The following is a 17,623-nucleotide window of genomic DNA, read 5'->3' as shown; positions in this document are numbered from 1 at the left end:
ATTTCAATCGATAACTCGATAACTATAACATAGCGATGTAGGATATCGGCCTTTCATCCAGGGGTCCCGGGTTCGAATCTCGGTCAGATAAGGCGTTTTCACACGCTAAAAATTGTCATATCAACTCATCCTCTGTAGCAATATCTAACGGTGCTCCCTGAGACTAAAAAAAATGAGCATATATGGATCGTAATATATATACAGTAATTATTAATTATCGTAATCTCAAAATATAGTATAATGAACAACTTTTAACATTCAATTAATAAAAAATAATTAAGGACCATATTTTTTTAGAAAATTTAATCGGCTATCATTTTCTTTTTAACCGTTACAGAAATATATCTTGAAAAAATAATTTTGCCTTAAAACTGACATCATCTTGCGTCACTTCTACAGTATTTCTGAAACAAAAATTCTACGATATTTACCTCCGTTTTTTAATCTGCTTTATCTTTTAAAAGTCATTTGGGAGAAAATGATAAGATCAATTCACAACACATATTTCAGCAATACGAGTTTGTGCGTGCAGTTATTATTATGATCTTGGAAATTACGTACGTATTTTTTTTTCTAATGAAAATTTTGTGGGTTAAGTACTACTGATGGTTATAAGCTGTCGCTTTGTTAAAAAAAAATTAAATTTCAAAACCGTGATAAAAATAAGTTTCTTTTTTTAAATTAGCATTATAACAATGTATAATTCTTTTATTTCTAAATGTAATAATAAAGAATTAATAGTTTAATAAATAGTTAAAATAAATTAAATCGTTTAATTATATTAACATTTATGATTTACATTATTATTTAAAAAATATATAATTTCGTAAATTGTGACTTACCATTGTTTTTAAAATAAATTCTTACATATTGAACTAAGAAAAACATCATTGTTAACTACCAACTTACCTGGAAAAAAAACAAGATAATGCAATTAAAATAATTTAGTAATAAACATTATAAGTCGTATTGTTGTAGTTATTTTAAGAAACATAGTATTTTAATGTAAATAGGATGTATACAGACAAATCTGAATAGTTACTTTAAAGATGATAACACTACGAGATGGTATTTTTATATTTTCTACTTAGAGCCTATAAATCCAATAATTATTATTATTATTTAAATCTTTCTCTTAATATCATTTACCAAACACGTTCTAAGAAATTAATAAATTTTAACGTGGAAAATTATCCTTCATTGATTAATTATTTCTGCTAGTAATAAGGTCAACCAATGTTGCATGTACATTTATCGAGCTTTTAGACTTCATAGGAAAGCTAGCTACCTATTGTAATGGATACCTTTCTTTCTTTTTCCTGTTTAGCCTCCGGTAACTACCGTTTAGATAATTCTTCAGAGGATGATATGTATGAGTGTAAATGAAGTGTAGTCTTGTACATTCTCAGTTCGACCATTCCTGAGATGTATGGTTAATTGAAACCCAACCACCAAAAAGAACACCGGTATCCACGATCTAGTATTCAAATCCGTGTAAAAATAACTGGCTTTACTAGGACTTGAACGCTGGAACTCTCGACTTCCAAATCAGCTGATTTGGGAAGACGCGATCACCCCTAGACCAACCCGGTGGGTTTATTGTAATGGATGTCATGATTCGACTTCCGGATCCACCCCAAAACCACCGTCAGCTCAAAAATGTATTTATATGTATGCATGTATATATTTCACGTTTTTGTGGACACGATAACTGCTGTAATTTTGCGCCAATCACTTTCAAGTTGTTCCTTAAAAATAACTCGTCTCAAAATATCGATCGAGTTCGTTAACGGCCAAAATCGGTCCATGGGGGTGGAAATAAAATGGATTTTTCAAAAAAACAATATATCACTATAACTTTCTTATTATGTAAAATATAAAATTCGTTTAAAGTTCCTACTATTCTTTGGATAAGGGCCTAAACTTTATTAAAGTAAAGGTTTTTGATATCACCAACCATTGGCTCTGGAGGTGGAAAAAATGGGGTTTTGAAGACAAAAAACATCATATCTCCTTTAATAGGCACAATATCGAATAAAGTAATCGTTAATGCTCTAAACATTACCTAAAACCTTAATCTCAAATAAGTTTTGATATGACCAATCCTTACGGGAAGGGATGACCAAAATGTTGCTGGAATTGTAATATAGGGCTTGTCGTACGCTAAGCGTTTGAAATTTTTTCATATACAACCATTATCGTATTGAGTTAATTTGAAATTTTTCTTAACTTTAAAGTGGAAATCTTTTTTATCCCCTACTTAGTATTGGTGAAATCTACCTCCGCCTTCCGGGGTGCCGAAAGGGATTTTTTTTGGTTGGTATTGATTTGTATTTGTCCATATGTATTATTATACTAGAATGGATTTTAAAAAAAATTTCGGGATTACTTAATCCTAAAAACAATCTTGGATAATACCTTAAAATACTTTCGGTAGTTTCCTAACTCGTTGGCTTTTCTTTTATAAATTTTCTTGCTCAATGTAAGTTCAATATTTAGCAGAGGCTAAATACTTAATGGAGAAAAGTAAAAGGTTATAATGCTATGATGAAATTTGCAAAGCCAGTTTATTAATTGATACATTGTATAATATTAACAAAAAGTGATATTAAATTTAAAAGTCTCGAAAAAGTTTTGATTAGATAACTGACGTAAATATCCAAGCGAACAGGTGTGTATTGTTTTACAATAAACCACATCTAGATCTATGTGCTGCTTTGTTTTTTCTTCGTTTAATTTTATTTTTTCTCTCCATTGAATGAATTTTAAAACTTTTTTTTCATTTATTACCGTATATTTTGTCATATTACTATGTTTGGAACATAAAATATAATTAATAAAGAAATTATTGACTTAAACTCCGAGGTAATATTAAAATGTTCAAATTTTTCTATGTTAATATACTAAAATTCAAATTAAAATGTATTTGGAAATATAAAAACCGTTGTACAAAATATTTTTATTGAAACTAAAAATTATATGTCTATCTTGATTGGTCAGCATCAATAGACAAAAAAAAATAAATAAATAAAAATAGTGCGTATGAGAAAATCTATATACATAAAAGACAATCTTCTTCCTGTGTGTGCCCTCGTAACTCAAAAACTGCTTAACCGATTTTGTTGAAAATTCGGTCTTATAGAAATTATTTATAAAAATAATTTCTATAACAGTTATTATTTATTTATTTTCTTATGAATATTCCAGAAATGTCTAGATATCCCAAATGTCTAGATATCCTTTCTGGATTCGGGAACCGTAGGTAGATGCTTCCCTTGTTCGTGATGTGTGATTGCTAAAGCCAGTTGCTGGAAGCGACTGTGTCAAGATATAGATGCTGATCCATTGGGGCAGGGGTTTTAAAATTGTTACCAACAAGTTAGGGAAGAGATTACCTGCCTTAACAGACGATAAGATCCATCGTGTTGTTAAGGAATTATTTCCTCAGCAAGCGGATCCTATTCGGGAAGAGATTGTGGATAATAGCTTTCAACTTTTTGACGCTAGTGAGCTATTAATGGCGGTGAAAAGACTGAAGCTACATAAGGGACTCGGGCCAGATGGCATTCCAGCCGAGATTCCAGCCGAGAAGGCTCTGTCTTGGGGCCACTCCTTTGGAATCTGGTCTATGACGGAATTCTCGGGCTGAGTTATCCTCTGGGTGTTTTCCCAGTGGCTTTTGCTGACGACCTGGCCTTGGTTGTTACTGGAAAAACTGAAGTAGAGGTATCGGAGAAGGCAAACGCAGCGATACGAATGGCAGAAGTCTGGATGTCTACTAAAGGCTTAAAACTTTCGCATGGTAAAACAAAATACGTAGTCATGATAGGTAGTAGGAGAATATCTGACATCCTAATTCGAGTAGGGGGTAATCTTGTCCAGCAACAGACTTCAGCCAAATATTTAGGGATCTGGCTTGACAAGAGGAGGAGTTTTACGGCACACGTGAATGAAATACGTAAACGAGCTGAATGCACGGTCAAAAATCTTAGCAGATTACTCGGTAATATGACAGGATCCAGAACTGCGAAGCGTAAGATTTACGCTCACGTAGTTAATTCCATCTTACTTTACGGTATACAAGTCTGGGAAAGAGCTCTGCGTGCCGACAAGAACAGAAGAGCCCTTGAAGGAATTCAACGGCGCATGAGCTTAAGAGTGATATGCGCATATTCTTCAGTCTCCACCGAGGCGGTACTCGTAATTGCAGGAGTTCCTCCGCTTAAACAACTGGCGGAGATGCGAGTGAGTATAGCATGTGGACAACCTTCTAAAGAAGCATATGAAGAGATGCTGCGTAATTGGCAACATCGTTGGGATGTAGCCAACACGGGACGATGGACACATCGTTTGATACCTTTGATCCGACCATGGATAGAAAGGAAGTTCGGGGACATAAATTACTGGATAACGCAATTTTTTACAGAGCATGGGTCGTTCAGGTCCTATTTATGTGCGAGACTAAGGATAGATAACAACAACTGTCCTTACTGTGGGGCTTATGATTCCCCTGAACATGTAGTATTTGAATGTAACCGTTGGACTGAAAGCAGGCAATCCTGTGTAAGACGTATAGGGCCATTATCTACGGAGAATGTGGTGGATAAAATGCTACTTAACGAGGATAACTTTAATGTGATCTCGTCGTTTATAACCGCAGTTATAAAGAAGAAAGATGAGGAAGCTCGTCAAGAAGAAACCGCTCGCTGATGACGGCTTGTCGTAGGTGGAATTTCCACCTACGAAATAAAAGAGCTAACCGGTGAACTGGCCTGCCGTGCCGGACATACAGCCGGCGGGCGGGGAGGCGAGCTAGAGTAAAGGACACTCCTCTGGCGCGAGTCAAACTTGATTGTAGATCCGTTCCAGAGGAGTAGGTGGGAATATAAAAAAAAAAAAAAAAAAAAAAACAACCAAAGAACACCGATATCCAAGGTTCAGTATTCAAATCCGAATAAAAGCAACTACATTTATTATGATCTGAACCTGAGACTTTCGACTTCGAAATCAGTTGATAAGTTTTAGTGTAACAATGATTTCTGCTAAAAGATTAATTTGAAGGAATTATTTAGGGACATTCTCTTTTAATTGTTGATAATTGTATTATTTACAACTGACTGGTTTTATTTTCTGCACGTAGTCGATTATTTTTTGCCGTTTTTCACTGCGTACAGCATAAATATATTAGCATTTTATATATTTTGGTATTCATAGAAGTGTAGAAGTACTGGAGTTTCCCACAGTTTTTATGATTCTCTATAATAGCTAACACGTGTGTATAAAGTAAGTTATGAGTTATCAATATTAACCCGTCCAGAATAATAATAGTAACAGTAAATTTACATCCAATCTCTACTAAAGACTTTCCAAGAAAGGAAAATGTTACTCTAAATGATCGTTTAGTCTGTTTGTTTTTATCAGTTTGGCTATTTTATTTGCCGATTCAGATCAACAGGCTTTGCTTGATCTCATGACTCATTTTAAAAGAAACATTTTTTTAAGTATATGTATTTTTCCGGGAATCTGGAATAATTTTTTCACTAACTCCGTGCTTAGTTTCACTTTTACGTTTATTTGCAATTCTTTTCAAATCGTATTTCCGCAGGACTCATTGTTTAAAATGTTAATGCAGAAATTATTTTCTTAAAATGTGATACGTTTACTTTATTTTTCCTGTTTAGCCTCCGGGATTTACCGTTCAGGTATTACTTCCGAGGATGAATGAGGATATGTATGAGTCTAAATGAAGTAGAGTCTTGTACAGTCTCAGTTCGATCATTCCTGAGATGTGTGGTTAATTGAAACCCAATCACCAAAGAACACCGGTATCCACGATCTAGTATTCAAATCTGTATAAACATAACTGACTTTACTAGGACTTGAATGCTGGAACTCTTGACTTCCAAATCAGCTGATTTGGGAAGTTTACCACTATACCAACCCATGACATGTCAGAATACATTATATGTATTCTGTCCTATATGACTTAATATTCAGATAACACACATTCATTATTATTATTACATGTAAATAAATTTAGCAAGAACAGAATAAAAAAAAATAATAATAATTTTATTTACCGTTATTAATAACATACATCTATTAAATGTCAGAGAAGTCACGATTCTGTTTTTTCGAATGATTTTCAATGAAGTTAAAAAAAAAATGGTTAAATTTGCTGTACAGTAACGGAATATTAATAATAATAATAACAACTACACAAATTGTAATTGGATTCTACCTGCACATTAACCTTTTTTTGTTAGACTGTTCTTCTTAATTTGTTTCGTCATGCTGCTGTTAAAGTATTAGTACATATGAATTTAATTTATAACAACATTGACGCAAATCTATAATTCTATTTTGAATTATAGAATTAAATATTACTGCATAATTTAACGTTAAGATTATACCATGTATTCATTTTTATTTGTATTGAAATATATCAGAGTGATACATATTGTAATCGATTCAATATTGAATCGCTTAAGAAAGATCGGTTATGAAGCTTAATCTAAAATTAGTTTTACAGCTTAACTACTTAGGCAGAAATTATTATATTACATTTAATTATTTATTTTCTCTCGAAAATAAATAAAGAATAGTTTATAAATGAAATGGACAAACAATTATTTTTTTTTTTTAATATGCATTACAGGAAGTTAGATGTCTAGAATAAATTGCAGGAGGTAAATGTTTTAATGATTACTGGTATCATACTGTGAAAATTAAGAGAAAGTTGCAGGTCTGTATACACTTTGCAGTAATGTTAGTTTGTATAATACTAATTTCACTGTAATATCTTTTTATAACATGTGTTTAACATTAAAATGTGAAAAAATTGTAAAATGATACTTTGAATTAGAAAATACATAATGTATATAATTAACTGAATGAATACGTTTCCATTAAATGAGACTATGCTTAATATTTTTTATTGCATTTCTTTATGCTTAAAATGTCATTATTACATAACAAACAAGACTTTATTGGGAAGTGAACCTGAGATCAAGTAAAAAACCTTTTTGTTACTTGACTATGACAGAAAGGTAATGTTTTACAATTTTATAGGCCTCTATTATTATTATTATTATTATGTTTTAAGACCGCATATGAACACTTTAAATCAGTCCATTATCCATTATTATAAGTCTATTCGGTGGGACTGTTTGGGCTTTGCGTCCTCCCAGTACTTTTTCATACGTTCCGATCTTTGTGCCCTTTCTAGTGTTGAAAATGTTCGTGTTATGATTTTTTTTGCGTGTTTAAAGCGAGTGTTTTTGTTCTTGATTTTGTTGTTTAATTTTATCTTATCTGTGGTGTCTTTTGGTGTAAGACCAATTTCCTTCAGATCCTCTCTTATTTCTCTGATCCATCTGCATCCTGTCTTGGTGTTTTTCGAGTCGAAATTGTATCGTACTAGCCTTTCAGAAGTCTTCAATCTTGCATCCTCATGATATCTCCAAAAAATCTTAGTCTCCTTTTATGCATGTTATCAGTGGTGGGTTCTAACTCTTTCTGCACGACTTTGTTTTTCACAATCCACTACTACCCGTTTTTCTGATACTTTTATTGTTGCAGGTTCTTCCAATTCTTCTTTTGATTTTCTGGAGTCTATCCGTCTTTGAAGGATTCAAACTTAGAACCTTCCAGATGAATGATAGAGGCGCTAACACTTTGATACGGTGGTCGGCAGAGTGGTATTACAAAATAAATATTTCTCAGTGTAATCCTACCCTACTAAAGATCATCTGTATATGTGTGTGTGTCCTTTAACTTAGTACCGTAATTTACCGATCACTACCGGAAAATACCGATTCGTACATGTCTCGTGGTGGTCAGGTGTATTCTTTTATATTATTATATATCAATATATCGGATATATATGCGAAATATATATTAATAACATATTTTTTTTATTTATGTGATCGTTTTTCTTCATAAAATAATGAACTATAACCAAGAAGAAGGCACCGGAATGTACCGTTCACTAGCGGAAAATCCCGATTCGTATCAATTTCTAAAGTTAAATTTGTAATTTAACTTCCGTTATATCAATTTCATCATTAAAAAAAATAAAAAATTACACAAGAGGTAATCAATTTTGGACACCTAATAATCCCATTCTGAGACGCCGCTCGCCAGGGCAAACCGCCCGAAGGGCCTAGCTGCGGAGGGGTGCCTATGGCACGCCTCTGCAGCTAGTATTAATATAGGCCTGTAGCAGGTTAAGGTAACTAAAGCTGAATTATTTTCCAAAAAGTCAAATTAAAGTAAAACACATCAAAATTTTATAAAAAGCTTTCCAATTTGTAAAATAGGTCATACTCTGTATTAGTAAAATAGAATCATATTTGTAAAAATATATATACATTCTATTAGAATAATAAAAACAAATTTAGTTCAATATTTTTGTGGTAGATAGCTCAATAAACTGATGTTTTGTAATCTTGTTATATTATATAAATAAGATAAAATGATATAATTCTTAAACCGCTCTGTAGGAATTTAGTATTCTCGACTTGAAGTGTTTTCCTAGAAAGAGAAAAATTAAATTTTAAAAAATGTAAATATTTAATATATAATCAAATGTTAAACAAAATTCCTAACTTTTTTCTATAATATCTTTAATTTATTTTAAAAATGATTCTTTTACGATGAATTATGTTGGCAGCGATCCAATTGGTTGTTTGCTGAAAAATTATGTCTTTTCTAGTCGACTTCAAACAAACTTGTTAGATTACGTACAGTGTTTATTGTACGGGTTTTTAATTTGAAAATTCTTATGCCAAGTAAATCAAATATAAATCGTTTCAATTATACTATTGCAATATTTACAGATGTCAGATAAGATTTATAATTATATTTTTAAATAGAGGCGGTTTAACTCTTCCAGTACTACCGGTTTTGCTTTATGAAAATGAAGTGGATTTTTATTTTAAGGTCTATTCGGATATTATTTAGCCAAGTACTCAACTCTATGCACAGATCACTGCAGCCAAAATATTAATAGCACATAGACCAAATTATTTAGAACATTTTTATGATATTCCGTGGTGCACCGATCGTCAGATTTACTATTACTACTTATAAAGATAATTTTTGTAATCGGCCATATATTATTTAGGTTAGTTATTTATGTACGTTACTTTCCATAACCAGAAAAAGATGTAGGCGAGTTGACATGAATTACAAGTAAGTGATAAAACTGGCATATCCATTCCCAAGATGACAGTCATTATATATCAGACTTATTTTTTCTTTTTCTGTTTAGCCTCCGGAACTACCATAAGGTAGAAGACGATGATATGTATCTTCTTCAGAAGATGATATGTATGAATGTGAATGAAGTGTGCTCTTGTACAGTCTCAGGCTGACCACTCCTGAGAAGTGTGGTTAATTGAAACCTAACCACCAAAGAATACCGGGATCCACGATTTAGTATTCAAATCCGTATAAAAATAACTGCCTTTATTAGGATTTGAACCTCTCGACTTCGAAATCCACTGATTTGCGATGACGAGTTAGCTACTAGACTAGCTCGGTGGGCTTCGTCAGACTTACTAAACAAATTAGAAGTGAAATTATATCCCGATGCGTTCTTCAGAGAGACAAGCATAATGCTGCATAAATGATCACTGTGTTCATCGCAGGAACTGCCACTTTTGAAATATTATTACTCTTGAGAAAATAATTATTTCCTGAACGTCAAGCGCCTTACATGTTTCACAGCAATAAGAATATTAAGAAAAATAGTGTAAAGTTACCTACCGGGCTGGTCTAATGGTGAAAGTGTCTGCAAATTAGCTGATTTCGAAGTCGAGAGTTGTAAGGTTCAAATCCTAGTAAAGGTAGTTGTTACTTTTATACGGATTTGAATACTAGTTCGCGGTTACCGATATTCTTTGGTGGTTGGGTTTCAATTAATCACACATCCCAGAAATGGTCAACCTGAGACTGTACAAGACTACAGTTCATTTAAACTCACACAAATTATCTTCATTCATCCTCTGAAGTAATGCCTGATGGTGATTTCTGGAGGCTAAACAGGAAATAAAAAATAGTGTAAAGTTACTAGTTAATGTACCTCCCCTGTTTATCAAAATAATGACCTATGTATTCGTACTTTACCTTAACTCGATTGAGACAATAGTGTGAATCATGGAAAAATTATTTTAATTCGTTGAACGTCAGGAAACGTTGAAAAATAAAAAAATATTAGATATTAAAAAAAAATCACTTTCAAATTAATACAAACTTTTCTTTCTGGAAATACTTATCATGTAGTTTTTCAGCAATGTATTTGATAATATTTTAATAAGTATATTAAAAACAAAAATCTCAAAAAATTCCAATGTTATACTTAAAAACATACAAAATATTATACTCGTACTTCAAAAACAGTAGAGATTAAGTATTTTATCCGATTATTATACTTAAATATATTCTAACTGTTTAAGACAGGTGCCATTATCATCAGTACTCCAAAGAAGAAGAAACTGATGGTAATTAATTCCGAAAGACATTACACTATTCGGAAGAAATAATTTTCAAATAAATTTATTAGTTGTTTTTAAACATTTGATGTTATATCCATACGCAACAATAAATTTTACGATTTTTTTCTTTTCGAATAATCCTTTTAGAGAGTACATTAAATCAACTTTGGTTATATTTCTTTGTCTGTAATTTTTTTTTTGTGCTTACACTTTCATCCTTCGAGATTGTTGTTCGATCTCTTCTTGTGTTCACTTTTTTCATTGATTTTTTCCTAAAAACTTGCCTAAGAATCTTTCCTAAGAACCCTTAAGTCGATTCTTTAAATTTTGTTCCTTAGTGCGTCTCTGCTGATTCCAGCATTGTTCATATTTTTTCCTATTTCCAGGAACCATGTAGTTTTGGATTTGTAACTGGTTATAAAATCAAAAATTTTCCTGGTGAGTCTGGTATTATTTATTTTTTTGTGTACATTATAGTTTTTTCTCATTACATTGGTTAGTTTTTCACCTTTCAATTATTGTTTTCTGTTAGATTAAATTTGTAATCTAAATTATTGTTATTTACTAGGACCATTATTCCGTCATTTGGTAATAGACAAATTTTCTTGAAATATTAATTAAGAGTTGGATTTTAGCTATTACTAAATTCAAATGTTTTTTTTTTTTTCAAATTGTTTATTTTCTCTACAATAGAACATAGCTTTAGTGTTCAATATTCTTCGCCATTGGTATTATTATCAGTAAAATACGAATATATTAAAATATTGCAAGTTTATAGTTTTTTTCTGTGAGAGTAAAAATTATCATCAACTTTGGAAGTATATAAATTTCCTTTACATGATTGATTCCAAGAATTAAGAAAGAAACCACACGTAAAATAAACTGCTAAATTGAACTCCTAAGGAAAAAATAGTACCGTAACAGTAAAAAAATATATATATATATATATATATATGTGTGTGTGTGTGTGTGTGTGTGTGTGCGTGTGTGTTGTGTTTAAAAATTGAAACCGTATTTCTTATTATTACAATAAATTAGAGATACGTGAAGTAAGTTATATGTAATTACATATATGTTTTCGATAATAATATAACTTCAAATCTACCAACTAATTAGATTATAATTGGATATATATATTTTTTTTCTTTTTTTTTTTTGCAAATAGAAATAATGAAGAATATTTTTTTACCTTGTTATTTATTTGAATTATATCTTACCACAGTTAATAACAGAATATTTATTTATTTGTATAGATTAACCTCAGGACCTTACTTGTTAATCTACTCTAGAAACTTGATTTATCCGTTCGTTTTGTTATTAACCTTTAACACTTGTGTACCAATAAAAATTATTTTAATAAAAAAAAAATAAATTCATTTTTTAAAGTATTTATTTTTAATCTTTATTAAAAACAGTAAATAATGAAAAACTGACAGTTTTATTTTACCAAATTACAGCATTGCATAATTTCTCACCAATTTATTCTAACACACTTAAAACATCGTGGTTTACCTGCTTACTTGAATACAATTAAAAAAAAAAGAGTAGACATTTTACTTGTATTAAAAGTTACATTATCAACCTTTAACCAGAGTAATGATTTTTTTTATTAATTACAAGTTTAGGTATACCTAATTTATTAACTAAATTATAGTAAGAATGTCACAATAATAGATAAAATTATTTGTGTAATAGAAAATACAAAAAAATATAAAAAAATTACAAAAATATATTTTATTACATATAAAAAATTATTTTTTAAAAAAGCTTTTATTTAACTAATATTCTAACTAATATTTAACTAATATTAAGATTAATAAAAAAGTAAACAAATTAAAAAACCCATCTAAAAATTAAAAAATAAGAATTAAATCAAATTGAGAATTTTAAACAAAAAAATATAATAACAAATATAAAAATGCACTGAAGAGTAAAAAATAAATTTAATATTTAATAAATAATCAATAAATAAATAAAAATAAATGTAATAATTATTAAATTTAAAAATTAAAAGTAATGAAAATATTTAGTTAAATAAAAGCGTGGCGCAGATTTTATAATTTATTTAAAACAACACAACATTTATTTTTACAGCAATTAATCTTCATTTTCATTTTCAATAACGACGCGAGGAGGCGGAAAGGTCTGCTGGAAGCTCTCCAGTTGGGACTGAGTAGCTACAAGTAACAATCTGGGAAAATGAACTCGCTCGCTTTCTTTGTACGTGTTCTCACATAGTTGAAGTTCATCTTCGAATTCTGCTTGTAATCTAAGCCAAATTGAACGCACTCTTTCCGCTAAAAGTTTCATTTTAATTAATTATGCATTTTTATTTAACGAATTCATAATTACGATTACAATTATAATAACGATAATAATTAATAATGTTTCAGATTGCCATCAAAATTTAATAACTTTGTGCAAGATTTCTAAATTTAATTTAATTTTTTAATCTTATTAACCCTTAAAGGTCATCTCGGTGCAAATTTGAACCATCAAAGAATTAAAACTTGAGTTATTTTATTACAGATAAATAAAGTATATACATATACTAAACAACCTCATTAAACAAAAATATTTTAAAATACAGAAAATGTCTATAAATACTTAATCGAAAAGATTGTTATAAAAACTGCGCCACGCTTTTATCAAATTCCGACACCGTAGTGCTGTATTGTCATCCAAGTTACATACGTGTACCAAATTTCATTGATTTTCATACGATAGATCAAAAGAAATAGCAGTTGCAAGATTTGATTATTCCTAAAGCGAGTTAAATAAAAGCTTTTTTGTTTATTAAGACTAAAAGAAAAGTAAAAATATTTATTTTTACACATCGAAGTTACATACGTGTATCAAATTTCATACGATAGTTGACGAGAAATAAAGATTTTAAGCAACATGCATGAATTTAGCGTAGGGGTAGCGCGTGGTGGGTCGTATCAAAATGCCGACACTGTAGCATTGTATTGTCATCGAAGTTACAAACGTGTACCAAATTTCATAAAAGATTATGAAAAGGATATAAATAAATTAAAGGTAAAAAAAATTAAAAGATTTGTATTGAAAGTAATATAAACAAAAATTCTTAAAAATTTAAAAGTGAAAGAAATGTTAATATTAGTAAAATAGATCTACTAATACTAGAATATTAATTACTTATTATAAAAAATCAAATTCTTTTCAAACTAAAATATAATGAAATTTGTACAATAAGGATTTTCAATTATCACTGCTTTTAGCATTAATGCACGTATAGACTCGGATTTCATTTATGTTATTTAAAATTCATTATTAATGAGAAACATTAATTTTCATGTAAAATAGGACTTTTAAATTTTAAAGATCTTCGGCTTCGGTCGGATTCACACTTGACTCCTGACAATGCAGCGGCTCCGTACAGTTCACACAGCTCCTTTCGAATGCACTCGGCTTCTGTCGGTATCAATCGACTCTTTACATTTCACTAGGCTCCTGACGATTCTGCGGCTCCGTACAGTTCACACAGCTCTTTTCGGATGTAGTCGGCTAGTGGTAGCAGCACTCGGCTCTACACAGTTCACACATCTCCTTTCGGACGCGCTTGGCTCCTGACGATTCAGCGGCTCCGTACCCAGTATAAAAGCAGCTTCAGCAGTTCATTCGTTCAGTCTTCTACGAGTCTACTATAAGTCTCCAAGGACTCAACAAGTCTTTCACATGATATTACGTATATTAATACAATAAATTTACATAAAGATTCACAAGTTAATAATGTTAAATATATGAATAATGTTTACAATTCATAATAAAAATAATTATAATCGCAGGTACAGAAAGACTTAATTTATGTAAAGAATCAGCACCAACTCGACATACAATGCCAATCTATTTTTTGCAAAGGGCGTATCCAAGCGATAAAATTGCATGCTGTTGTACAGATAGAAGTATTTTTGTGTTATTCTGCATTCAATTTAAACTTTTCTTTCCGTTTCTTCGTAGGACAGTGTTTGTAATACGAATATTTCTAATACTGTTTATAGAATAAAAGTTAAAAATACGAACTATAGTCATGTAGACAATCTAAATCAAAAAGTTAAGGACGTCTAAACCACATAGAAACTCAGATTGTAAACTGGACAATCTGAAGCTTTAGATTTGGGTCACCTTAAACGACATCTGTTGTATGGAATTTTAACTTTTATTCAAAACATGTTTTTAGACATATTCGTAATTTATTCTGTAAGTATAGTTTATTTAATAATTAATATTTGTTTTTTTTTCTATATTTTTTATTAATCTTTTTTTAGTATACTACTACTTCAATATGATTATTTAACGCGATTCGAAATGGGTATTAACGTTTTAGATTCAAAGTAAAATTTCGATAAACGGTTTTGAACATTTTCTTGGCTTCTAATTTATTTTAGACAAAAAAAAATTCATGATTGAAATATTTCATTTTATTCACATCATTAAATTCTTCGAATTCATTTTTTTACTTTTATATCAATAACAAACAATGAGTTTTCTCTCTCTTTTAAAGCAAGTTGTATATTGTGTTAATTTTTCCACTATTTTGACAGTTTTATAGTTTCCATAGTTTTTACAGTTTTTATAGTTTCTAAAAAAATTAAATAAATGTTTTTTTCTGCGTTAATAAAAAATTCAAAAAAAAAATAAATAAAAACGATATCCAAGTGAGTTTATAATATAACTAGTATTGTTATGTAGTATGTTTAAATTGATTTAAGCATAAAATTTTGTATAATAATTCTAATGTAATTATTTTTATTTTGCAAGAATTACATTAAAAACAAATTCAAGGTAAACTGGCTTTAAGTTTGTTTACTTCTTTGTGTGTTTATAAAAAAAAAAAAACAACCCATTAACAATCTTTTTGTATTTAATACAATGTTTTGGACAGGTTTACTTGCTATGAAGACACTAATGCAGTTAAAATTAACGACTGTGAAGCGTAAAATTAGCAGATGCATAGTTTTCGCAAAAAATAAAAAAAATAAAGTATAGAAAATGTATTTTTATTCATCTTTTTCAGATAATAAAATTGTTTATAACATTTAAAATTATCATAAACATCTTGTTTATTTACAAAATGTTTTTATTAAAAAAAAAGAAATTATATTCTAGTTGTCTTTGAAACATCCCATAAAAAACATGTTATCGTTTGTATCAATAAGCATGGTGCGTTGGTTTGTGTATATGCCCACATTTGTATTTTAAAGTAGCAGATGCTTCGCTATTGCTAGATTTGAGTATATATATATATATATACATATCGATTAAATGAATACAATTGAAAGTTTGATAAAACATTAACAAAATGAACATTACGGAACTTCACAAAATGTAATCTTTCCCTTTCACCCTTTACCCGTTTTCATTTTTACCATATTCCCTTTCCCGTTTCCCCCATTTTCCTCCCCAGTTTCCTTTCCTTCCCCCATTTTTATTTCCCTTGTTTCCTTTTCCTCTCCTCTTTCCTGCCTTTCCCCTTTTCCTTTTTCTCCTTTCCATTTCCTTTTCCCATCTTTCCTTTTCACCGTTTTCCATTTCCCCCTTTTCCCTTTTTCGATTTTTCCCTCTTTCCCTTTATCCCTTTTTCCCCGCGCGTAAATCGGTCCAGTAGGTTTTTAGTCTATAGCGGAAACACATATCGGAAACTGAAATGTAATCGTAAAATAGCTAGTTTAGTGTGTGTTGCTTTACGTCCAACAGATAGCGCTGATTTTAAAAAAAAGCATGTTTTAACCTGTTACAGGTGTGACATCTTAGGTATATAAATAATAGGTATATAAAAACACGCACGTATTCGAATCCACGTTGTGTCAAAATTTTAACGCAATCGGTGAAGAAGTTTCGGAGATTTAAGATTTTGAACAAACGAACATTTATATTTTTATTTATATAGATGAAGCGCTATTTTGAATTCGTATCAAGAAGCGTTGGTATGTTTGTGCTCGAATTTTTATTTTGAATAAAGCGCGATTTTGAATGAGTTTTTCTCAAAGACTTTAATTCAATTAGCAAAACACGGATCAAATTTAAGATTGTCGTTATTTTTCTTCATTTTGATTTTTTTGTATTGTTTTTTTTTTTTATTATTTATTTTTTGTTTATAAATATTTATCTAAAATTATATTTCTATTTTAGGAAGAAAAAATGTTAAAATAATCACAACTCAAGATACAGCTAAAAATGTTCACGTTTTGAAGCTTTTCGTTCGTAAACGTTTGTGTTGTTAGTACGCTAAATTTATGAATGTTATTTTGTTACAGTACCGTTTAAGAAAATCATGTATAATGAAACATAAACCGTGTAACATTTTCGCCCGCCTTTTTTCTAGTTTAGTATTATATTTAAATACCTTACGGAGTTTCATCTATTGCCAGTTATTTAGTGTTAATTATATTAAATTAACAATCAAAACAAAGAATGAAATAATATAAACTTCGTTTAAAAATTTTAAAGTCAAAAAGAAACTGTGTATTTATTATTAAAAATTATTCAATAAATAACAAAAAGGATTATTAATCTTTTTATATATTTTATTTGAAATAAACGCGCTGATATACAATAGTATAATTGGCTTGGAATACTGATATGCATCGGATACTTGGGTCGGCGGATAAGGCAACGAGAATCTTATTTTTTGTCTTAATTTCCCAAATAAGCTTGAGATGGAATACTTGCTCTTGGGAATGACTGTACCATTTTTGAGAGTAACTATTATTTTCTGTCTGGTCACCTGCAATTAAATGGCACTTACATAGAGTATATACAAGCAAGAAAAATATTTTTTGTGAATTCATTCATTGTATGGGCTTATTAACGTAATTGAAAATTTTAATTCAGTTTTTTCTTAACTAATAGTATTTCCGTTCCACCCATAATCCCTTGGTAACGAAGTGGTGAGTGTGTTTTTCAGTGTCGTGTAACTACTAAACGAGATTTATGTGAATTGTATCAAACGATTCATCTAAATTACGGAATGATCTTAACTATATGTTGATATGATCAGAATAAAATGAAATGGCCTTTATAGATGCAGTTTTATTAAAAACCGACACCAAAAGTTATTTTAAACTAATAAAATAATTACTAAAAACAGGAATTCAAATACG

At 30.0% G+C, this 17,623-nt stretch overlaps 1 protein-coding gene across 17 annotated transcripts in view; it reads right to left on the bottom strand.

Moving 5' to 3' along the window:
• LOC142327059 (uncharacterized) overlaps positions 1-17,623 on the bottom strand; it is a 413,864-nt gene that overhangs the window by 251,403 nt on the left and 144,838 nt on the right. Inside the window, exon 1 of one of the 17 annotated variants that reach the window (XM_075369850.1) lies at positions 843-859. The exons of the other annotated variants lie outside the window; for them this stretch is intronic. The gene's annotated coding sequence lies outside the window, so the exon portion shown is untranslated. Of the gene's footprint in view, positions 1-842; positions 860-17,623 lie in introns of those variants that run through there. 17 annotated transcript variants of the gene reach the window in all.

This window comes from Lycorma delicatula, chromosome 6, assembly GCF_047948215.1.
Source record: "Lycorma delicatula isolate Av1 chromosome 6, ASM4794821v1, whole genome shotgun sequence".
NCBI classification, from domain to species: Eukaryota; Metazoa; Arthropoda; class Insecta; order Hemiptera; family Fulgoridae; genus Lycorma; species Lycorma delicatula.
This window is presented reverse-complemented; position numbering and strand designations above follow the sequence as displayed.